At 40.1% G+C, this 21,903-nt stretch overlaps 1 protein-coding gene and 1 pseudogene across 3 annotated transcripts in view; both read left to right on the forward strand.

Annotated features, from left to right (window-relative positions):
* Nucleotides 1-21,903, forward strand: part of RNF150 (ring finger protein 150) — a 284,272-nt gene that overhangs the window by 75,755 nt on the left and 186,614 nt on the right. The window lies entirely within an intron of this gene.
* The window catches only part of LOC148774834 (regulator of nonsense transcripts 3B pseudogene), a 47,497-nt pseudogene that overhangs the window by 12,465 nt on the left and 13,129 nt on the right, over nt 1-21,903 (forward strand).

The following is a 21,903-nucleotide window of genomic DNA, read 5'->3' on the forward strand; positions in this document are numbered from 1 at the left end:
CGGGTAATTCAGAGATTACCGCCCACTTTGACCAAGAGCAGCTTCAGGAACATCTTCAGCCTATGCCTGAGCATGATTATTTTGAGTTTTTTTCTAATGATACTAGTCTGTATCCTCATATGTATGCAAGAACATACATCAACTTTAAAAACCAAGAGGACATTATTTTGTTCAGGGATCGTTTTGATGGTTATGTATTCCTTGACAATAAAGGTCAGGAATATACCTTTTCAAAAAGCTGCAAAAAAGAAGACTAAGAAAAGAGATACTAAAGTGGGGACTACTGATGGTGATCCAGAATATAGAAAATTTTTGGAGAGCTATGCTGCAGATAATGAGAAAATGACATCTACTCCAGAGACACTACTAGAGGAAATAGAAGCAAAAAATAGAGAATCAATAGCTAAAAAGACAACTCCTCTTTTGAGCTTCCTGAAAAACAAGCAGAGGATGAGAGAAGAAAGGAGACGCTGAGAAATAGAAAAAGCCAGAGAGAAGAAGAGAGGAGGAAGTGGAAAGAGAAATGAAAACAGAAAGATATAGAAAAGCCAAAGAAGATAGAGTTCCAGAAAGGGACGAATTAAAGGATGAACCAAAGATCAAGCTGCTTAAGAAGCCAGAAAAAGGAGCTGAAAAAGAATTGGACAAAAGAGAAAAGCTCAAGAAATTGGACAAAGAGAATCTGAGGGATGAAAGAGCCAGTGGGCAGAGCTGTACATTGCCCAGGCGTTCTGAGGGTGAATTCAAAGATGAAAAGCCTGAGAGATCTGCAGATGAGAGTGGCAGAGAATACAGGGAGACGGAGCGGGGTTACGAACGAGACCAAGAACGCATCCTGCAGGAGAGAGAGGCTGAAGCGGCAGGAAGAAGAGCGCCGCAGGCAGACGGAGCACTTAGAGAAAGGAGGAAGAAATGAAGAAGGAAAAAGAAGCACTTCGGGGTAAAGGAAAGAAGCCTCAGAGTACAGAGCCAGTAGGCAGCTCAGAAAAAACGGAAAAGAGAGAAGTGGTTAAAAGAGATCACATAAGAAACAAGGATTGCCCAGTGATGCAGCTCTACCAGCCAGGAGCTCGAAGCTGAAATCGACTCTGTCCCCCTGGTGACAGCACCAAGCCTGGAGAGTCAGCCGTAGAAAAAAAGCAGGAAAGTGAGTGGTATTAGCCACAGAAAAGAAGGAAGTAAGGCGTGATAGTCCAAATGGCCTTAGGTGTCCTGACTGCCTCGGCAGCCGAAGAGCACGAATTAGGCAATCCAGAAGTGCCTTCAGGACAAAGGAATAGAGAGAGAGAAAGGGGGTCGCTGTGCTGGTGGGGTGCACTGCAGAGGGGTATGTTTTGCGTCAAAGCAGGAAGCCGATAGCAGGTTCAGATTGGAAGTACAATTTTCATTTTTTATGCAGTTCCTACAAATTAAAATGTCAGACAGAGCTGAGGAGGAGAGGACATGCATTGTAGTTTTCAGGCAAGAAGTGTCACAAGAAGACTTATTTAGGTATGACACGAGAAGAGGACCCGAGAACTGGCTTTAAAATCAAGAGGTTTGGTTAATCCTGGATTGAATTTTCTTAAATTGCAGTAGAGCAGAGTCACTGTGAAGTCTCCTTCAGATCTAGTTAGAGTCATTGTTGGTGATAATTGTTGACTTTGTGTAGTGTAGAAGCAAGAAGCATGTAATTGTAATACAAATACAGCGGAGGCTATAACACATTTTCACTTATGCAGAAATTTAAATAGTCATGTCACGTCTATAGCTTATGTCCTAAAGTTTTAGGATTAGTTTAGGACACTACCCACTCCAGTATTCTGGCCTAGAGAACTCCATGGATTGTGTAGTCTATGGGGTCGTAAAGAGTCGGACACAACTGAGCGACTTTCACTTTCACTTTAGTTCTTTGTTTGCTTACGTGAAATTAGTGTAAAACAATATTTTTAAAAAAAATCTCCTTTTGCCTTTAGCAATTTTTATATTCGTAAAGTCTAACCCTTAGTTGGTGCTTGACAATCCGGTCTTTGACCTTAGGTCCCATGAGCTGAGTGCCTACCCTCTCCAGGAAGGAAACTGCACCAATATTTGTTCCTGTTAAATAGCAACTTAGCTTAATTTGCATTGATGTCAATAAATATCAACATCACTCAAAAAAAATGTATGATATTATACATTTTGAAATAATGTATGATACAGTAGAAGCTTCAATAAGATTTTATGTCTAGATTATTTCTTTTGTCCTCTTACAGTCAAATAACTCAAGATGGAGCTACTTCTTCACATAGAAAGCATATATTCAGAGTTTTGTAATATTAAATAAGTTTTGTTATAAATTTTAATTTCCATCAAATACTTTTCTGCTTTGAAGCCTAAAAGAATTGGCAGAGAATACTAGAAACCAAAACTATGAACACTAAAGATGTTAAAGTTGTATATTTCATTATAAGATGTGAATACGTAGAGAAAAGAAGATGTTTTTTAACTTGTAAACTTTCCCAAAATAGCCAGATTCTTTCAATCTCAGATTTCCAGGTAAATTACCTCAACTTTTCAAATTACTTTGCTGATACAGATAGATCTAAAATTTCAACTGAAATTCTTAATGAATAGTTGATGATACTCAATGGAAACTTTTACCTTAGGAAAAAATTTCTGCAGAGAATATCAGACTGCAACTGGGATAAAGTCAGAAAAGAAATGCAGGAAATTGGGCCTTGGGATAAAACCATTAATTTTCTGATGAAAGCATGTTTTGTTAAGTTTTAAATGTATGACTGTATGGTTAAAACAGATCAACAGTAGAACTCTCCATTTGATGATTGATTGGTCAGCTTTTTTAGCCTTGTATATTTAGAGTTTGTGAAACTGATGCAAAACCCAAGTCATTGAAGTTTGTGTCCAGAAGGGATCAAAGGATCATAGAATACAGGTGAGGAGGCTAAGGAATAAGTTATTTGGCTAAATGTGTGATGCCCTGGCTGGTTTGTTGGTGGCCACGAAAGCTCTGGTGACAAAGAAGGTAACTCAGAAGGAATGGAACCTGTGGAGCAGACACTGTAGCCACAGCAAGATGCTGGGTTTAAAGTGGAGAGAGCAGGACAAACCACTAGATCCAGGGTAAGGGCAAAATGTTGTCTCCTGTTGCTCTCAGAGCTTTGTAAGGATTATGTACTAACCAGAATATGTTAGTAGCATACCTTGTGGGAAAAGGCAGACTAAAAATCAGAAAGTATATCATATTCTCAGTTCTTAAAAGCCACCAAACTATTCACAGTATTGTCTGTGGATGGTTAGGTTAAGAGTTTTCCTCCTCCTCCTCGTCCCTCTACTTCTTTTTTTTCCCTTCTTCATCTTTTGTATATTTCTCAAACATTTACAGTGAATATGTAGTAATTTTATAATAAGAAGCCTGTTATTAAAGTTTCCAGTAGGATCACATCTTCCATATGTAGAAAAATAGATGTTCATTCATCTTAATAGGAATACATTCATTTGGCACATCAAGATCAGAATACCAATCGTGTACACAATTTATTGATGGGATGTACCTTTGATTTTGTGTACAGAGTTGTTTCATCTGGTGATTCATGGAATCACTGCCATGGCTTCCTGTTGTTGCTTAAAGTTAATTATTTCAGTTGTATCAAAGGGTAGGTGACGTTGGGTTTAATTAGGAGGAATCACTTGGAATTATTTGGAGTTATTATGGCCTACACAGTGAAGTTGAGTCTTCATGCTCACTGCTTTCAGAGCAAATGGATTTTTGGTCTTGTTGGCAGGCAGGATGCCCAGAGTGGGGTGTTGGGCTCTTGCCAGATTTGTTTGTGAAGCAGAAGAGGGCATATACCAGTACACTTGGGCTCTGTTGAGAGTATCAATGCATGTGTTAGGGGTGAGTAGTTATCAGGACACAGGGAAGTCCCCTGGGAGGCAGTGGGGTAGCTCAACAGAAAAGGTACATGTCAGGGTGGAGGGCTGTAGCTGCCCACTGACTGTCTAGCAGGGCTTTTGTGGGGGCTTCCCAGGTGGTGCTAATGGTGAAGAATCCACCTACCAATGAAGGAGATGCAGGAGACACGAGTCTGATCCCTGGGTCAGGAAGATCCCATAGAGCAGGAAGTGGCAACCCACTCCAGTACTCTTGCTTGGGAAATCCCATGGACAGAGACACCTGTTGGGCTGTCGTCCATGCGATCACAAAAGAATCTGACACAACTGAGCATGTGTGCACATTCTGTTTTAAAGAACCAGAGATGTATTCATCAGGCAGACTGTTTCTCTGGGCTCTTTTCCAGTGTCAAAGCTCATCCATTAAAAAAGCAAATAAAGCATTGTGCTCCTAATTACCTTCATGTGAATTATTTACTTTATGACATTGAAGAGAGAAACTGAATACTGACCAGTGTCTGTGATTTCTCTGCACGTGACTGAACTGCTTACTCCTGGAATAATGAGAACAAATTTGCCAAGTGAATCACAACTTCATTCTAAAACCACATAGAATGATTTTTCAGTGATCTATTTTCAATCATCTGTCCCCTTGTTATTCTTAATTACCAACTATAATTACTTGCCTCTCTCACCATCGTCATGGCTGGATAGCTAGAAAGATCCAACTGGGGAATCTGAATGGTTGAGATACCAAATCCCATATTATAGTCAAATTAAATAACATATTCTGGCTCTGAGAGCCTTCAACTGGACAATGTATTCCCTTCATCTCTGCTTAATTTTGACACCTACATCAGTGGTTGTGATATGTTGGGTTTCTTTCCTGCATGGAATTGAACTATAAATTTCATGTTGGCAAACAAAATGATTTTTGTTGATGCTCTAATAAACAGCCTAATACCATCAAATGTATTGAAACTTAAAGGAACACCCGCTCAGTTACTTTTTCTCTAGAGCCAGTAAGGATTTGAAATGAGCAAACACAAGTTGGCCAAAGAAATTTCACTGTCTTTTTGTAAGAATAATGTTTTTCAAAAAATAATTTTGCAAAGAATATTTCAGAATACTGGGCATGTTTATAGAAGCTAAGATAGCTTAGTCACATAAGAAAGCATGATATTTTTCAACGTCTTTATATTTGGGATAACCATACTAAAATGATAATAGTTGTTTCAATTATTCAACAAGTGGTTTCTAATGAGCTTTTTTATAATCATATTGGTAATACATATTAATTGCAGACAAATGGAATCAATTCAGATAAGTAAAATGAGGAAAAAGGAATCAATCTCTAACCTTCCTACTCAGAAGTAACCACTGTGAACCTTTTTGGTTATATCCGTCTAAATATCTAAATTATTTTAAAGTTATATTTATGTGTAATACAAAAGTGAAAGTGAAAGTCACTCAGTCATGTCTGACTCTTTAATTTTAATTGTGTGAGACATAATTGAGTCCTTTCTTGCCTGGAGAATCCCATGAACAGAGGAGGCTGGCGGGCTTAAGTCCATGGGGTCACAAAGAGTCGGACACGACTGAAGCAACTAAGCATGCACGCACGCTTACTGTTGGGAATCAGGCATATTTTGTTTTAAATACATTTATGCCTTTTATACAGGTAGATTTTCTTCTTAAATTCTGGGCCCTGGGCCTGTGTTCTGCGATATTCAAAGGTATGCAAAGACATATGAAAAGCAGTGAAAGGGAAGAAGGCCAAGAAGTCTTTTTTCTTTTTTTTCTGGCTGTGCTGGTTCTTTGCTTTGTTACGCAGGCTCTGCCAGTGGTGGCACGTGGGCTTAGTCGCTCCTCAGAGTGTGGAATCTTAGTTCCCTGACCCAGGATCAAACCCGCAACCCCTGCATTAGAAGACTGCTTCTTAACCACTGGACCACCAAGGGAGCCTTCATAGGCCCTGCTCCTCTATCTTCTTCCTGAGACCTGGGAGCTCTGATGGCAGGGGCGGGAGCTGAGGAGAATGAGAGGTTTTTCCCCTCCCTCATTTCTTTGACTGCTAAAGAAAGAGGTGAAGATTAGGTGCAGAGGAAGAGAGGAATGCAAAGATTATTTGTTCCTCCTTTTGTTGCTTGTCTTTAAAATGTGCTTACAAAGGGCCTTGGGCAGAGGAGAAAGGAGCTGAGGGGCAGCCTAAGACTCCATCAAGTTTAAAGAGAGCTTGGGGGATCATCAGTACTGACTACTCAGCCGTTTCTCTCACCAGCCCACATCCTTCTAATTTTAAGGGCCTGAGCAGGTGTTTAGGCATGATTTTGAAGTTTATGTTAACAGCAATGTAAAAATAGCTGTTTTCACGATATGTATTTACATCCTGTTTCTAGAAAATATAGTGTGTGAAAAGTCACAGTTTCTTAATATTTGGCTTTGTAAAAAGATTCCCCTCTTTATCAAAAGCTTTATATGAATAATAGTATATTTTAAAATAGCAGTATACTACCTTACCTTTCAGATATGATTCAAGAAAAAAATTATGCAAAATTTAGGGCCAACAATTACATAGTGTAAAGAGGGGAACACTTCAATTTTAATGAACTTCTCTGGCAAATTCGTGCTTAGACCACTTCCTGACCCAGGGCGTTTAGTAAATGCTGAGATGGCTGGATGGCATCACCAACTCAATGGACATGAGTTGGAGTGAACTCCGGGAGTTGGTGATGGACAGGGAGGCCTGGCGTGCTGTGATTCATGGGGTCGCGGAGAGTCGGACACGACTGAGCGACTGAACTGAACTGAAAGGTGCACCACCTTTTCTTTAAAATGTGCCACTATGCAGGGGGTAAGACATGAAGTATGAACTCTTGAGTCGTTCTTTTTGAAGTGTACTTCCTGTACCTCTGGATTTTTTAAGCGCTTTTGGAAAATCCTCAGACATTGTGCCTTTACATACAGCCTCTTTTGTGTCCAGCTTTTCATTTTGAGGCTCTCGTTAGGTACACATTAAACCATCTTATTCTTTGTCTTCCACATCTCATAACTTCTTTTGCATGTTTTCTGTCTCCAGGCTTCTGTGCTGCATTCTCAGTAATTTCTTCTGGTCCATTGTTCTGTTAGCTTATTCTGTCTCTGTCGGTGTGTGCGTCCCAGCCACTCAGCTGTGGCCAGCTCTTTGGGACGCTATGGACTGTAGCCCGCCAGACAATAATTCTGTCCATGGGATTCTCCAGGCAAGACTATTGGAGTGGGTTGCCATTTCCTCCTCCAGGGGATCTTCGAGACCCAGCAGAGTACTTTTATCTCAGTAGTTCATCTTCTTTCCAACAGTTCCGTTTTTCATCCCCGGATCATTTTTTATCTCCAATTACTTGCTACTTTGGGGATTTCACTTTTTTATTTTTTAACCATTCCTTACTTATTTTTTATTCCAACATATGAAGTACCTGTTGTCTGACTCTGTTGTTTGTTATTTCTGCTTCTTGTTCATGGTGAAGTTCAGATTTCATTGATGTTAACTGTGAAAAACTAGAAAGTCTAAGTTGAGGTTACTTTTCTCCAGAGACTCTGTGTTTGTCATCAGGACTTGCTCATGTAGGGCCACTTTAGACCCTGCCCAGCATCTCAGGCTTAATCAGGGGTGCTCTGGTTCTTCTCTGCCACCTTGGTACTGCCTCACATCCTAGTCTCCCACTGTAGCCCTGACGATAACGTCTGCTCTCAGGAAAACACCACTTTTCCAAGCCCTGGGATTTTTTTAATATTCAGCTCAGAGGTTTCTCTTACATCGTATGAGTTCAGAGATGGAATACAACTTTTCTGTGCTGACTGTTTTTAAACTTGAGAAGGCCCCTTGGAACATCTAAACTACCACTCTCCTGGAAGTGGAATTATGTAGCATCATGTTGCCTTTGACATATAATGTCCCTTGAAAGTAGTTTGAGATCTAACCAAGAACCCAGTGCCCTGAGCCAGAGCTGATTGTGTTGCCTGAGATGGAGACAGGCTGCCACCCTGCCTCTGAGCTGGCCAACGCAGTGCACTGCTGAGTTGAACGTTCCCTGGGGGTTGCTGCGTAACTGAAGAGACTGCTTTCTAATCGGTCCATGGGATGGGTAGCCAAGGGAAGCAGAGCTGACCGTGCTCTGATTCTGTGATCTGCACGTCACTCTTAGAGGCGTGATCTCAGTGTGCCCAGCACCCACCAATGCCATTGGCAGTAAATAGTATTTTATTACCCCAGATGGTCAAGTGAAATTACCCAACTTGCAGAATTGGTTCTTTCCTCCTAATGAGATTAGCCAAAATGACTAACCAGTTTTCATCTCACCTTGCCTGCTGGAAGCTAGATTTAGTCTTTTTTTCCCACGGCCTTCCATCTTTATTAAAATCGATCACTACTCCTTCCAAAGCACTTTTTTATTACTAACTGCTTAACTAAAAACTATGGACAAAGTGGTTTCACTCTCATTGTGCTCTTCAATAATAATAACCTCCACTCTTTTTTCATGTGTATTTTAAAGTAACGATATTCTATAAAATGTCTCAGGATTTTTAACTTCTTTTATTCTTCATTATCACAGTTTCTCTAGTACCCTGTGTGATTTATAGTTTCAATCTGATGTGTGCTCTCACCTCATCCTTTTATTATATTAGTACCTAATACAGTTCAGAGCTTGGCCTCACTCAGATTTCTCAGTAACGGATAATTCTTGTTTATTAGGTTTCAAGGTTTGCAGACTCACTATTATATCTCTCCTGAGCATTTTATTCAGAGAGAGACGGTGGCTACTTACATCTTTACTATCAGCACGTTAACTTTGTAGGGGGAGTTGGGGAGGAAAAAAGGCATGACTTGACATTCAGTTGTGTTCTGTTTAACGGCCCCTATCTAGGGTGTTCAGCCCCTTATGAGGTTGTGGAGCGTTTTGGGGACTGAAGTATGAGTTGGCATGAATCACAGTGCGGGCTATGTGTGGTTATGCAGTCAGAGTTCCCAGTTACAATCCACCAGTACTCATGGGGAAGTTAAAATGTTCACACCACTTATGGTTGCCTGGGGGGAAGGTTGGGAGGAAAGGATAGTTAGGAGGTTGGAGATGGTCGTGTATACACAGCTATATTTAAAATGGATAACCAACAAGGACCTACTGAATAGCACAGGGAGCTCTGCTCAGTGTTACATGGCAGCCGGATGGGAAGGGAGTTTGGGGGAGAATGGATACATGTATATATATGACTGAGTCCCTTCACTATTCACCTGAAACTATCACAACATTGTTAATCAGCTATCCAAGGCAAAATTAAAAGTTTAAAACTAATAATAATAAAAAAAATGTTCATACCATTTGGCCCAATCATCCCACTCCTTTGAACTTATCCTGAGGATTTGTCCAACAGCATTTTTAAAAAGCACAAAGCTATACAAAATGAGGGGTATTATAGCATTTTCTTTGACAGAAAAGAATAGACAGTATTTAAATGCCTGATATTTTAGCAAATTAGGGGGCATTGACTTGATGAACTATTATGCAGACATTTAAGTCATAATGCTGACTGTAGAAATTCAGGATATGGGGTAAATGCACAAAACAGATGATTGAATTAAATATACACAATGATTATAACTTGACAGATCAGTAGACTTACAGACAAAAATTGGGCAGAAAAATGTAAAACAGAGAATTGTGTTAGCTTCAGAAAATAAAGGTAATTTTATTCATTTGAGATATTTCCCTTAAAAGTCATCATGTGGTTTTTACAGCAAATGTGCGATTTTTTAAAAGGAGTGAAGAAAAAAAAGTGTAGATAAATATAGGACATCTCAATTGTCTCACAGACCAGGTGCTTGCAGAGTTTTCCTACTGCCTGGGGAGAGAGGGCTTGCAGTGTGAAGTTTCAGGAACCACATTTTCCACACTGCTCCCTTTGGAGGGAGAGACATTTTGAAGAGGCGGCTTTAGCAAAGGAAAGGAGGCTGGGTCATTTATCTCATTCTCTTTTTCATTTTTATCACTGTTGACAGATTTAATTTCTTCTCACATCCACCCTCATGGCCAAATGCCAGAGGCCCTTCTTCCCTTTCCAGCGCTGTCTCCAGTCGGGGCAGCTTTTCTCATGCACAGGCTGACACACTTGGATGACACCCATGAAATCTTCCTTCACTTTCTCATTACTTTCCTTTCCCATTGTATCCACCAGTTTCAGTATCATCTCTGGTCCCAGTTTGAAACCTGCCTAAACATTAATTTTCCTAAGGACACTATATGGACTCATCTGTATGGACTTTGGGCATCCCAGGTGGCACTAGTGGTAAAGAACCAGCCTGCCAATGCAGGAAACATAAGAGACATGGGTTTGATCCCTGGATCAGGAAGATCCCCTGGAAGAAGGCATGGCAATCCACTCCAGTGTTCTTGCCTGGAGAAATCCATGGACAAAGGATCCTGGTGGGCTACAGTCCATAGAGTCGCAAAGAGTCAGACACGACTGAGCAGCTCACTTTTCCTCATATCCATTTCATGAATTTTGGTGCCTGTCCTCAAGTTGACTTAATGCTCACGTACTCTGATTGCTCAGTCTAATTTTATTGGCAAAGGCAGGCACCTTGCTTATTTTCCTTGCCTATTTGCACAGTCCTCAGAAGAGGGATCTCCACCAAGTGTGTATCAGAAAATGTGCTCAATTGATCCAGAAACGTTGGTCATTTCTAGGTGGGGAGATGCCAAGTGTTTATTTTCAATGGCAAACTGATCATGAGAATAGTAACTTTTTTGAGGTGTTACTATAGAACATGCGCTAGTGGAAGCACTTTCTACCTAGGATATACTTTGTTCCTAACTGCAGTCTTATTTGTGGAGTTATCCAGGTTTCACAGGTAAGGAAACTGAGGCATAGAACTGCTAAGCAAGTACATAAGTGCCTGAGAGTATTGCAGACTCCGAAAATCACCCACCAGATGGCAAAGATTGCCACAGCTGGAGTTGAACGCGACTGTGGGAAGGTTTGACTTCATTTCAATATTTCAAAACTTGGGAGCTTTCACATAAACATCGGAATTTTGGCTTTTCTTTGAAAAAATAGAGGGGCTCGGCAACAATTTGCTGGAGTTGAGTAGAATCTGTTCCTTTAGAGGGGAAATAGGCTGCCTCCCAGCGTGCCACAGTTGGGGCTCACGTCACTTAGAATTTTATCATACTTTTCTTTATCACCAGTTAAGATATTGTTTCACTTTTTTTCCCCTTCTTAATATTTAAAGTTTTTCCTGTTGATGTACAGTCTTGCTTTAATTAGGGGTTTCTGTTTAATCTTTGTAACTTTGAGTGTTATGGGGAATCGTTCATGTGAAGTCCCGAGTGGCTCAAGAATTTGAAGTTCATCAGTCCCTAGGAAATGGACTCGGTGAACATAATCACTGAAGAATAAAGTTGTCATAAAGCAATGAATAGAAATGGAAGCTATTTGACTAAGGAAGACTTTAGCTTTGTGTGAAATCTTCAATAAAATTCTGTTGGTCTCCTTATGATGCCAGAGCTTGACATTCCCTATGCTTCATTTAAAAAAATCAGCACTACCAAAATAATGATTTTAAAACACAGTTGTGATGGTATCACATCTCTGACTAACAGCCTTTGCTGCAGCCTCACGAGTGCCTTGTGGAAAAGGTCAAGGCTTTGCGTGGCTCACAGGGCTCTTGTGATCTGGCCTGTGCATTCTTCTCAAGCCTCATCTTCCATTAAAATGCTTGAAACTAGGAGCACTGGAAGTATAATCAAACTGTTACATGAGTGAAATAGTCGGGGAAAGTTTAAATTTAGGTAGACAGGCTGGGTAAGACTTCACTAAGTAAGAGACTTTATTTTATTTTGTAGTTTTCATGAATATACTACTTTATTCAAACACATTCAAACACATTTATAGATAAAATTCAACCATTTTCCCTTATGATATTATTAGCATTCTTGTTAATTCTAAGGAGACACACCATTAGTATTAGTAGAGCTGACCTTCCTGCTTTTAATTTGGGGGGCTTTGACTAAAGGGGAGTGAGAGTAAGAATTGCCCTTTGTTTAACTCACTTTTAATATAAACTTTAAGTAATATAAAGGAGACACCCAAGTGAGTATCTTGGGACTAGCATTCCAGGTAGAGGAAGGATGTGCAAAGTCTCTGAGTGCATGTCTGCTTGGCACAGGGGGAGCCCAGTGAGGCTGGTATAGCAGTGGCCGAGGCGATCAGAGAGATAACAAAGAACCAGGACAAAATGAACCTTTAGGTCTAATGACATCTACGTGAGTTGGAAGCCCTGGGTTGGTTTTCAGTAAGGGAGTGACATGATCTCACTCACATGTTTAAACAGAAGCATCCTGGTACTGTTATAAATTGAACAAGGCAAGAAGCAGGGAGATCCATTAAGAGGCTTTTGCAATAACGCATGATAAGAGATCATGTCAACTCAGACCAGCATAGTGGAAATGGAGGTGATGAGAACAGATAAGATTCTGGGTGTCGTTGGAAAGATGAATCAGCACATTTTGTTACCAGACCAGAGGCAGGGTATGAGGGAAAAAATAGCATCAAAGATGAGATGAAGGTGTTTGGTCTAACCAGAAATATTAATATTAACTGAGCTAGGCAGGATTTAAGAGGAACATGGTTGGGGGATGGTAAGCAAGGAGTTCCATTTGAGATAAGTCTGTGATGCCTGTTCAACATCCAGGGGAGATGACAAGCAAGCAACTGGATAGATGAATCTGAAGTTCAGACTGAAGGTAGAAATCAGTCATCAGCATACAGGTGTTATTTAAAGCTGTGGTTCTTGCTGAGAACACGAAGGTCTGAGGCCAGGAGTGTTCCAACCAATCTTAGAGGTCAGGGAGATGAAGGGTGATTGAGAAGGCGCAGAGAGAAAAATAAAACAAAATTAAACACTCTTGATGTTCTGGAGCTTAGGAAGGAAGGGGTTCAAAAAAGAAAAAGTGGTCCATCGCTAATGGGAACTCAAAGATGAGAAGTAAGAATTGATCATTGGATTTAGCAAGTAGAGGTCACAGGCAACCTTGAGAAGATCAGGCAAGGTCCCTGCTCTTGGGACTTACATAATAAGAGAAATACAGACAATGCAAAGTTTGACAGATAAATACATATTATATATTGACAGGTAACAATGAGTGCTATTGAAAAAAAAAAAAAGAAGGTAGGGTCGTGAGATATAATGACTGGGATGCTCCTGTATATAGGGCTGTCAAGGAATATGTCTCCAAGAGGTGTTATTTGAGCCAAGACCTGAAGGGAGTGAGGGCACAAAGGTTGGTACGAGGAACCTATATAGCCTCATGGATTCTACACCCAGCATCCTTCTGATTGGCCAGATGTTTGGACTAATTGTTTATTTCCCAGAAGTATGCCAGCTGTTGAATATTTTGCATATTACCCCTGGCTGAGCCTGGTGACTATATGGGGAAAATGGCGTTCTAGATAGGAAGAACAGCACAGTGAAAGCCCCAGAAACAGGGCATGTTCAGGTATACCAGAAGTCAATCCTAGTTGAGTGGCTAGAGCAGGGGTAGACATGACATGGAGCTCTGCTGCTTTCAGGAGAGCTCTCCCAAATATTCACTCTGTTATCTAACAATGCTTGCTTGTGCTCATGCAATTGCTCATGCGTGTCCAACCCTTTGCAGCCCCATGGACTGTGGCCCGCCAGGCTTCTCTGTCCATGGCGTTTTTTCAGGCAAGAATACTGGAGTGGGTTGCCCTTTCCTTCTCCAGGGGATCTTCTCAACCCAGGGATTGAACCTACATCTCTTCGTCTCCTAACGATGCTTGGTTATCTTAAAAGGCTGTCATTCACTGAGTGCATGTGTGTGTGAACGTACAGTGCATATGTATACATGTGTGTATGTGTGTGTGCATTTGTAATTATTACACATGTAAGTTTGCTCATTGCCAGTGAGAAGAAATGACTTTCCGCACATACATCAAATATACCACTATCAAATATTATACTCATCAATTTTAGTCATGTATTTCTAGAGAGAAAGGAAAACTCTAAGAGCTGAGTGTGGTCTTGAATATTTTCTCACTGACATGGATTTTTTTATATAGTGAAATATCAATGGTCTGTCATAAAGTTATAAACTCACCAGACTCCTTCTTGAGACATCTAGGCCTATAAACACATATTTATTTTGGGGTTTCTTATAATCTAGAGTATGGTTGATTGGAAAGTGCTTTTCTATGGGTTTTAAGAAATTTTTCTCTTGAATATACCTATGTAATAAAAAATAGGAAAAATCAAATTGTATTTAGAAAAATATTTATCCGTAATTAAATATTCAAAGTGCCACAGTTTCATTTCTGTGTGCTCCCTTCTGATTTTTATTCCAAATTTATAATGTATATAATTATGATATATTATGTAAAAATATGTGTGTACATATGTATCTTTTGACTTTTAATATTTTTGTAAATACTTCTCCATATTTCTTTATATACTTATGTATGTATATATATCTTTTTAATGGCAGCATAATATTCATTTTAGTTCAGTTCAGTCGCTCAGTCATGTCCGACTCTTTGCAACCCCATGAATCACAGCACGCCAGGCCTCTCTGCCCATAACCAACTCCCAGAGTTCACTCAAACTCATGTCCGTCGAGTCAGTGATGCCATCCAGCCATCTCATTCTCTGTTGTGCCCTTCTCCTCCCACCTGAAACCATGAAATGCCTAGATGAAAACATATACAGTACACTGACATCAGTTTTGGCAATATTTAATCAGATCTGTCTCCTTAGGCAAGGTAAACAAAACTAAAAATGAACAAAAGGGACTAGATCAAACTAAAAAGCTTTTACACAGCAAAGGGAACTATGAACAAAGTGAAAAGGTTGCCTACTGAGTGGGAGAAAATACTTGCACACAATATGTCTGATGAGTGTTTAGTGACATAAAAAAGCAACTCAAAAAATGAACAGAAGTCCTGAGTAGACATTTTTCCAAAGGATACATACAGATCAACAGGCACATAAAAAACTGCTCAGCATCATTAATTATGAGGAAAATGCCCATCAGAACCACAGTGAAATATCACCTCATATCTATCAGAATGGCTGTTAACAAAAAGACAACAAAAAACAACTGTTGGCGAGGTTGTGAAGAAAAGGGAACCTTCATGCACTGTTGGTGGAAATATAAATTGGTATAACCATTATGAAAAAATGCTATGGAAGTTCCTCACAAAATTAAAACTAGAACTACCATAGGATCCAGCAGTTCTACTCAATTCACTTGAGTTCAGTCACTCAGTCATGTCCAACTCTTTGGGACCCCATGGACTGCAGCACGTCAGGAAATTCTACTACTGGGTATTTATCTGAATAAAAGGAAAACACTAATTCAAAATTATAATCTCCTTTATCTTCATTGCAGCATTATTTATGATAGCCAAGATATGGAAGCAACCTTAGTGGCCATCAGCAGATGAAAGAATAAACAAGATGCTTAGTGTGTGTATTTATATATATATATATATATGTATGTTTAATACATATGTGTAAATATATTTTTGCATGTGTGGCTTTCCTGGTGGTTCAGACAGTTAAGAGTCTGCCTGCAATGAGGGAGACCTGGGTTTGATCCCTGGGTTGCAATGTGGGAGACATGGATTCGATCCTTGGTTTGGGAAGATCCCCTGGAGGAGGGCATGACAACCCACTCCAGTGTTCTTGCCTGGAGAATCCCAGGGATGGGGGAGCCTGGTGGGCTTCTGTCTATGGGGTCACACAGAGTCGGACACGACTGAAGTGACTTAGCAGCAGCAGAGGGAAGAGAGGGACAGGGTATGAGAAAATAGATGAGGGAGATTAAGAGGTACAAGCTTCCAGTTATAGAATAGTCATGGGTATGAAATGTACAGTGTAAGGAATATAGTCTGCAATAATGTAACATCTTTGTATGATGACCAATGGTAACTAGACTTATTGGGGTTATCATTTTGTAATGTACAGAAATACTAAATCACCATATTGTGCCCCAGGAGCTAAGACAGTGTTGTAGGCCAATTGTAGTTCAAAAATAAACAAATTCATAGAAAAAGAAATCAGATTTGTGGTTACCAGAGGTGGGAGTTGCAAGGAGGAAGGATTGGATGAAGGCAGTCCTATTGTACAAACTTCCAGTTGAAAGTTAAATAAGTGTTATAATGTACAATGTGATAAACATAATCTGCAGTGCTGTATGTTGTGTATAAAAGTTGTTAAGAGAATAAATCCTAAGAGTTCTTATCATGATGAATTTTTTTTCATTTTACTTTTATTTTGTATCTATATGAGATGATTGATGTTCACTAAATTTATTTATTTCATGATGTATGTAAGTATAATCATAATGCTGTACACCTGAAACTTACACAGTGCTGTATGTTAATTACATCTCACAAAAACAGAAAGGGGAAGAAAGTTTAAGTAATTTCTATACAACTTCAGTATATGTATGGATAACTATATGTGTATTTTGCGTATATATTTCCACTTCTAATGATTTAGTAAATTTCCATTTTTAAAAACCAACTTATCCTTCTAGTGACAGCAACATATTCAGTTGTATCAATTGCACTCTAATAAGATACATGGCTTCTCCCCCATTAATGGGCACTGAAGTTGTTTCCGTTAGTTTTTATTGTGTCTTCAGTTCAGTTCAGTTCAGTCGCTCAGTCGTGTCCTCTTTGCAACCCCATGAATCACAGCACGCCAGGCCTCCCTGTCCATCACCAACTCCCGGAGTTCACTCAAACTCATGTCCACAGAGTCGGTGATGCCATCCAGCTATCTCATTCTCTGTCGTCCCCGTCTCCTCCCTCCCCCAATCCCTCCTAGCATCAGAGTCTTTTCCACTGAGTCAACTCATCGCATGAGGTGGCCAAAGTATTGGAGTTTCAGCTTTAGCATCAGTCCTTCCAGTGAACACCCAGGATTGATCTCCTTTAGAATGGACTGATTGGATCTCCTTGCAGTCCAAGGGACTCTCAAGAGTCTTCTCCAGCACCACAGTTCAAAAGCATCAATTCTTCAGCAATCAACTTTCTTCACAGTCCAACTCTCACATCCATACATGACCATGGGAAAAACCATAGTAACAGACAAATTTGGCCTTGGAGCACGGAATGAAGCAGGGCAAAGGCTAATAGAGTTTTGCCAAGAGAACGCACTGGTCATAGCAAATACTCTCTTCCAACAACACAAGAGAAGACTACACATGGACATCACCAGATGGTCAACACCGAAATCAGATTGATTATATTCTTTGCAGCCAAAGATGGAGAAGCTCTATACATATGCAAAAACAAGACCAGGAGCTGACTGTGGCTCAGATAATGAACTCCTTATTGCCAAATTCAGACTCAAATTGAAGAAAGTAGGGAAAAACACTAGACAATTCAGATATGACCTAAATCAAATCCCTTATGATTATACAGTGGAAGTGAGAAACAGATTTAAGGGACTAGATCTGATAGAGTGCCTGATGAACTCAGGACGGAGGTTTGTGACATTGTACAGGAGACAGGGACCAAGACCATCCCCATGGAAAAGAATTGCAAAAAAGCAAAATGGCTGTCTGAGGAGGCCTTACAAATAGCTGTGAAAAGAGAAATGAAAAGCAAAGGAGACAAGGAAAGATATAAGCAACTGAATGCAGAGTTCCAAAGAATAGCAAGGAGAGATAAGAAAGCCTTCCTCAGCGATCAATGCAAAGAAATAAAGGAAAACAATAGAATAGGAAAAACAAGAGATCTCTTCAAGAAAATTAGAGATTCCAAGGGAACATTTCATGCAAAGATGGGCTTGATAAAGGACAGAAATGGTATGGACCTAACAGAAGCAGAAGATATTAAGAAGAGGTGGCAAGAATACACAGAAGAACTGTACAAAAAAGATCTTCACGACCAAGATAATCACGATAATGTGATCACTGACCAAGAGCCAGACATCTTGGAATGTGAAGTCAAGTGGGCCTTAGAAAGCATCACTATGAACAAAGCTAGTGGAGGTGATGGAATTTCAGTTTAGCTATTTCAAATCCTGAAAGATGATGCTGTAAAAGTGCTGCACTCAATTTGACAGCAAATTTGGAAAACTCAGCAGTGGCCACAGGACTGGAAAAGGTCAGTCTTCATTCCAATCCCAAAGAAAGGCAATGCCAAAGAATGCTCAAACTACCGCACAGTTGCACTCATCTCACACGCTAGTAAAGTCATGCTCAAAATTCTCCAAGCCAGGCTTCAGCAATATGTGAACTGTGAACTTCCAGATGATCAAGCAGGTTTTAGAAAAGGCAGAGGCACCAGAGATCAAATTGCCAACATCCACTGGATCATGCAGAAAGCAAGAGAGTTCCAGAAAAGCATCTATTTCTGCTTCATTGACTATGCCAAAGCCTTTGACTGTGTGAATCACAATCAACTATGGAAAATTCTGAAAGAGATGGGAATACCAGACCACCTGACCTGCCTCTTGAGAAACCTGTATGCAGGTCAGGAAGCAACAGTCAGAACTGTACATGGAACAACAGACTGGTTCCAAATAGGAAAAGGGGTACATCAAGGTTGTATATTGTCACCCTGCTTATTTAGCTTATATGCAAAGTACATCATGAGGAACGCTGGGCTGGAAGAAGCACAAGCTGGAATCAAGATTGCTGGGAGAAATATCAATAACCTCAGATATGCAGATGACACCACCCTTATGGCAGAAAGTGAAGAGGAACTCAAAAGCCTCTTGATGAAAGTGAAAGAGGAGAGTGAAAAGGTTGGCTTGAAGCTCAACATTCAGAAAACAAAGATCATGGCATCTGGCCCCATCACTTCATGGGAAATAGATGGGGAAACAGTGGAAACAGTGCCAGACTTTTTTTGGGAGGCTCTAAAATTGCGGATGCTGATTGCAGCCATGAAATTAAAAAACGCTTACTCCTTGGAAGGAAAGTTATGACCAGCCTAGATAGCATATTAAAAAGCAGAGACATTACTTTGCCAACCAAGGTCCGTCTAGTCAAGACTATGGTTTTTCCAGTCGTCACGTATGGATGTGAGAGTTGGACTGTGAAGAAAGTTGATTGCTGAAGAATTGATGCTTTTGAACTGTGGTGCTGGAGAAGACTCTTGAGAGTCCCTTGGACTGCAAGGAGATCCAACCAGTCCGTTCTAAAGGAGATCAATCCTGGGTGTTCATTGGAAGGACTGATGCTAAAGCTGAAACTCCAATACTTTGGCCACCTCATGCGACGAGTTGACTCAGTGAAAAAGACTCTGATGCTGGGAAGGATTGGGGGCAGGAGGAGAAGGGGATGACAGAGAATGAGATGGCTGGATGTCATCACCGACTCGATGGACATGAGTTTGAGTGAACTCCGGGAGTTGGTGATGGACAGGGAGGCCTGGCGTGCTGTGATTCACGGGGTCACAAAGAGTCGGACACGACTGAGTGACTGAACTGAACTGAACTGACACTTTTTAAAAATTATAACCATAGATTAATTTACAACAGGGGAGTCACTGAACATATTTATTGTCTCCTCATTGGCAAATATTTCTCCAGAAAGGTGCTATTTGTAATGTCATTAGCAATGTATGAGTTAATTTTCTCCACTGTAACACTGAAGAGTGTTTTTTTTTTAATTTAAAAAAAATGTTTGAATATTTGCTGGTATACTTCCATTTATATTTTCTTTAATCATTAGCAATGACTTTGTGGAGCTTTTTTCCACTTTCTGTATTTCCTCTTTCATTAAATTTTTGAATTGCCTGCCTATTTATTCATTGGGGTTTTACTGGTGGTCTTATTTTAAAATATTTTTCAATTTCTTAATTTTTATAAAAACATTAAATATTTTTTAATTTTACTAGAATGACCAACCTTGATAGTATACTAAAAAGCAGAGACGTTACTTTGCCAACAAAGGTCCGTCTAGTCAAGGCTATGGTTTTTCCCGTGGTCATGTATGGATGTGAGAGTTGGACTTAAAGAAAGCTGATCGCTGAAGAATTGATGCTTTTGAACTGTGGTGCTGGAGAACATTCTTGAGAGTCCCTTGGACTGCAAGGAGATCCAACCAGTCCATTCTAAAGGAGATCAATCTTGGTAATTGGAAGGACTGATGCTAAGGCTGAAACTGCAATACTTTGGCCACCTCATGCGACGAGTTGACTCACTATAAAAGACTCTGATGCTGGGAAAGGTTGGGGCCGGGAGGAGAAGGGGACGACAGAGAATGAGATGGCTGGATGGCATCACTGACTCTGTGGACATGAGTTTGAGTGAACTCCGAGAGTTGGTGATGGACAGGGAGGCCTGGCGTGCTGTGATTCATGGGGTCGCGGAGAGTCGGACACGACTGAGCGACTGAACTGAACTGAACTCTTTACTTGTTATAGTTTGTTGTAACCTTTTTCCCCCTCTTCCATTCCATTTTCCCCTTAATTCTGTTGTCTAAAAGCTCTTATTTTTACCATTTTTCTCTTGAGTGTGCCACTTTTTATTTCCTGTAGATTTGTTTCTTAAGACTTTTTTTAGACTAATGTCCTTATCCTTGACTGTTTTGGCTACACTTTTCAATTGTTATCTCTAGTACTTAATAATAGACTATAATTTCCCTTTGACTATTAGCAAAGTATAAACCCTTGAAGCACCTAGCATCTCCTTATTCTCCCCTTTGCTTCATACTTCTAAGGTTTTGTCATCCCTTCCTTGAGGCACAACTGATGTTGACAATATTCTGTAATTCCTGTATCTCAAAATAGGTGCCAACCTTGAGCAATTGGCCAGGCCCTGACTGTGGCTGAGTATCATGCCTCACTGCTGCTTTTATTTTGAAAGTCTGTTCCTTCTACCCTGATTTTTAGATTTTACCAGTAGAGAAAGTGAGAAATGAAAGAAGGATTATGCTAATCCCTGTCATCTTGCTATAGCTAGGCAGCTTCCACAAAAGCCATATGTAGTAAACATGCTTTCTTCATTCTTACAAAATTACAGCAGCCAGCTCTTTGTCACTTATACAGCGTATTGACCCATCCCAAATGGCTGCATGCCAAGATGGGTCTTATGGGCTCTGTTCACCAGTGGCCCATGAATATGAAATATCTGTAACATTCCATCAAAACATAGCAGAATGGAGACTTTGCACTTCATTGTATTTCCAGAAGCTTCATTCAGTTCACTGTGTAGCAACTACTCTGAATTACCCTGCCACTTCTCCACACAGTCTCAGCCAAGTGATGGTATATTATAGCAAGCTATATTTCACTGGTTCCATTCAAGGCTTGGTTTTCCAGGGAGTGTAAGATGTGGCTTTACATGACATGGTTGAATGTGCCCATGAAAGTGAACGGAGGGATCTGAGTCGGTCTTGGTCTTTGAAGACCCTACAGAAAGTGGGTCACAACACTTCTGGGTTTGAGTTTTCCCTGGTCTTCTCTGTGATACCTTGTGTCTCTCAGGCATCATCCTCTCATTGTTCTATTCGTTTCCCTTCTGGTTTATTGCTCTATCACTGGTAGGAGGCTTCCTGGGTGATTCTGCATTACAAGTGACAGCTTTGACCATCTTTGAGTGAAAAGAGCAAAAGTGACATCCTGTAGAAATATGTGAAACATGAAATTCATTGATGAAAAACAAGATACAGTTTTAACAGAAAGAGGGATGGAAAGAGTCAGAATACCCATACCAAACAAAAATTGATGAGGCCCTTTTCAGAGTCAGTCAGTCTATAGCCTTAGTTGTCTCTAACTGTGATCCCTGGAAGATACTCTTCCTCATGTAATTCAAGAACAAAATCAAAAGTATAAAGAAGTTTCTGGTGTCCACCTTAGCTTCCTTTGACAGAATTTTTGTCTATGTGTTCAGGGGAGCAATTGAACAAATAAAAAAATCTTTACTAGGCTCCATTTTCTGTTTTTTTCCAAGGCAAAATGATTTGTCACCAATATCCATTGATATATTACTTGAGTTTATTTATTTAGAATGAA

This window comes from Moschus berezovskii, chromosome 19 (assembly GCF_049115385.1).
Source record: "Moschus berezovskii isolate FMDL1 chromosome 19, NW_MosBer_1.0, whole genome shotgun sequence".
NCBI lineage: Eukaryota > Metazoa > Chordata > Mammalia > Artiodactyla > Moschidae > Moschus > Moschus berezovskii.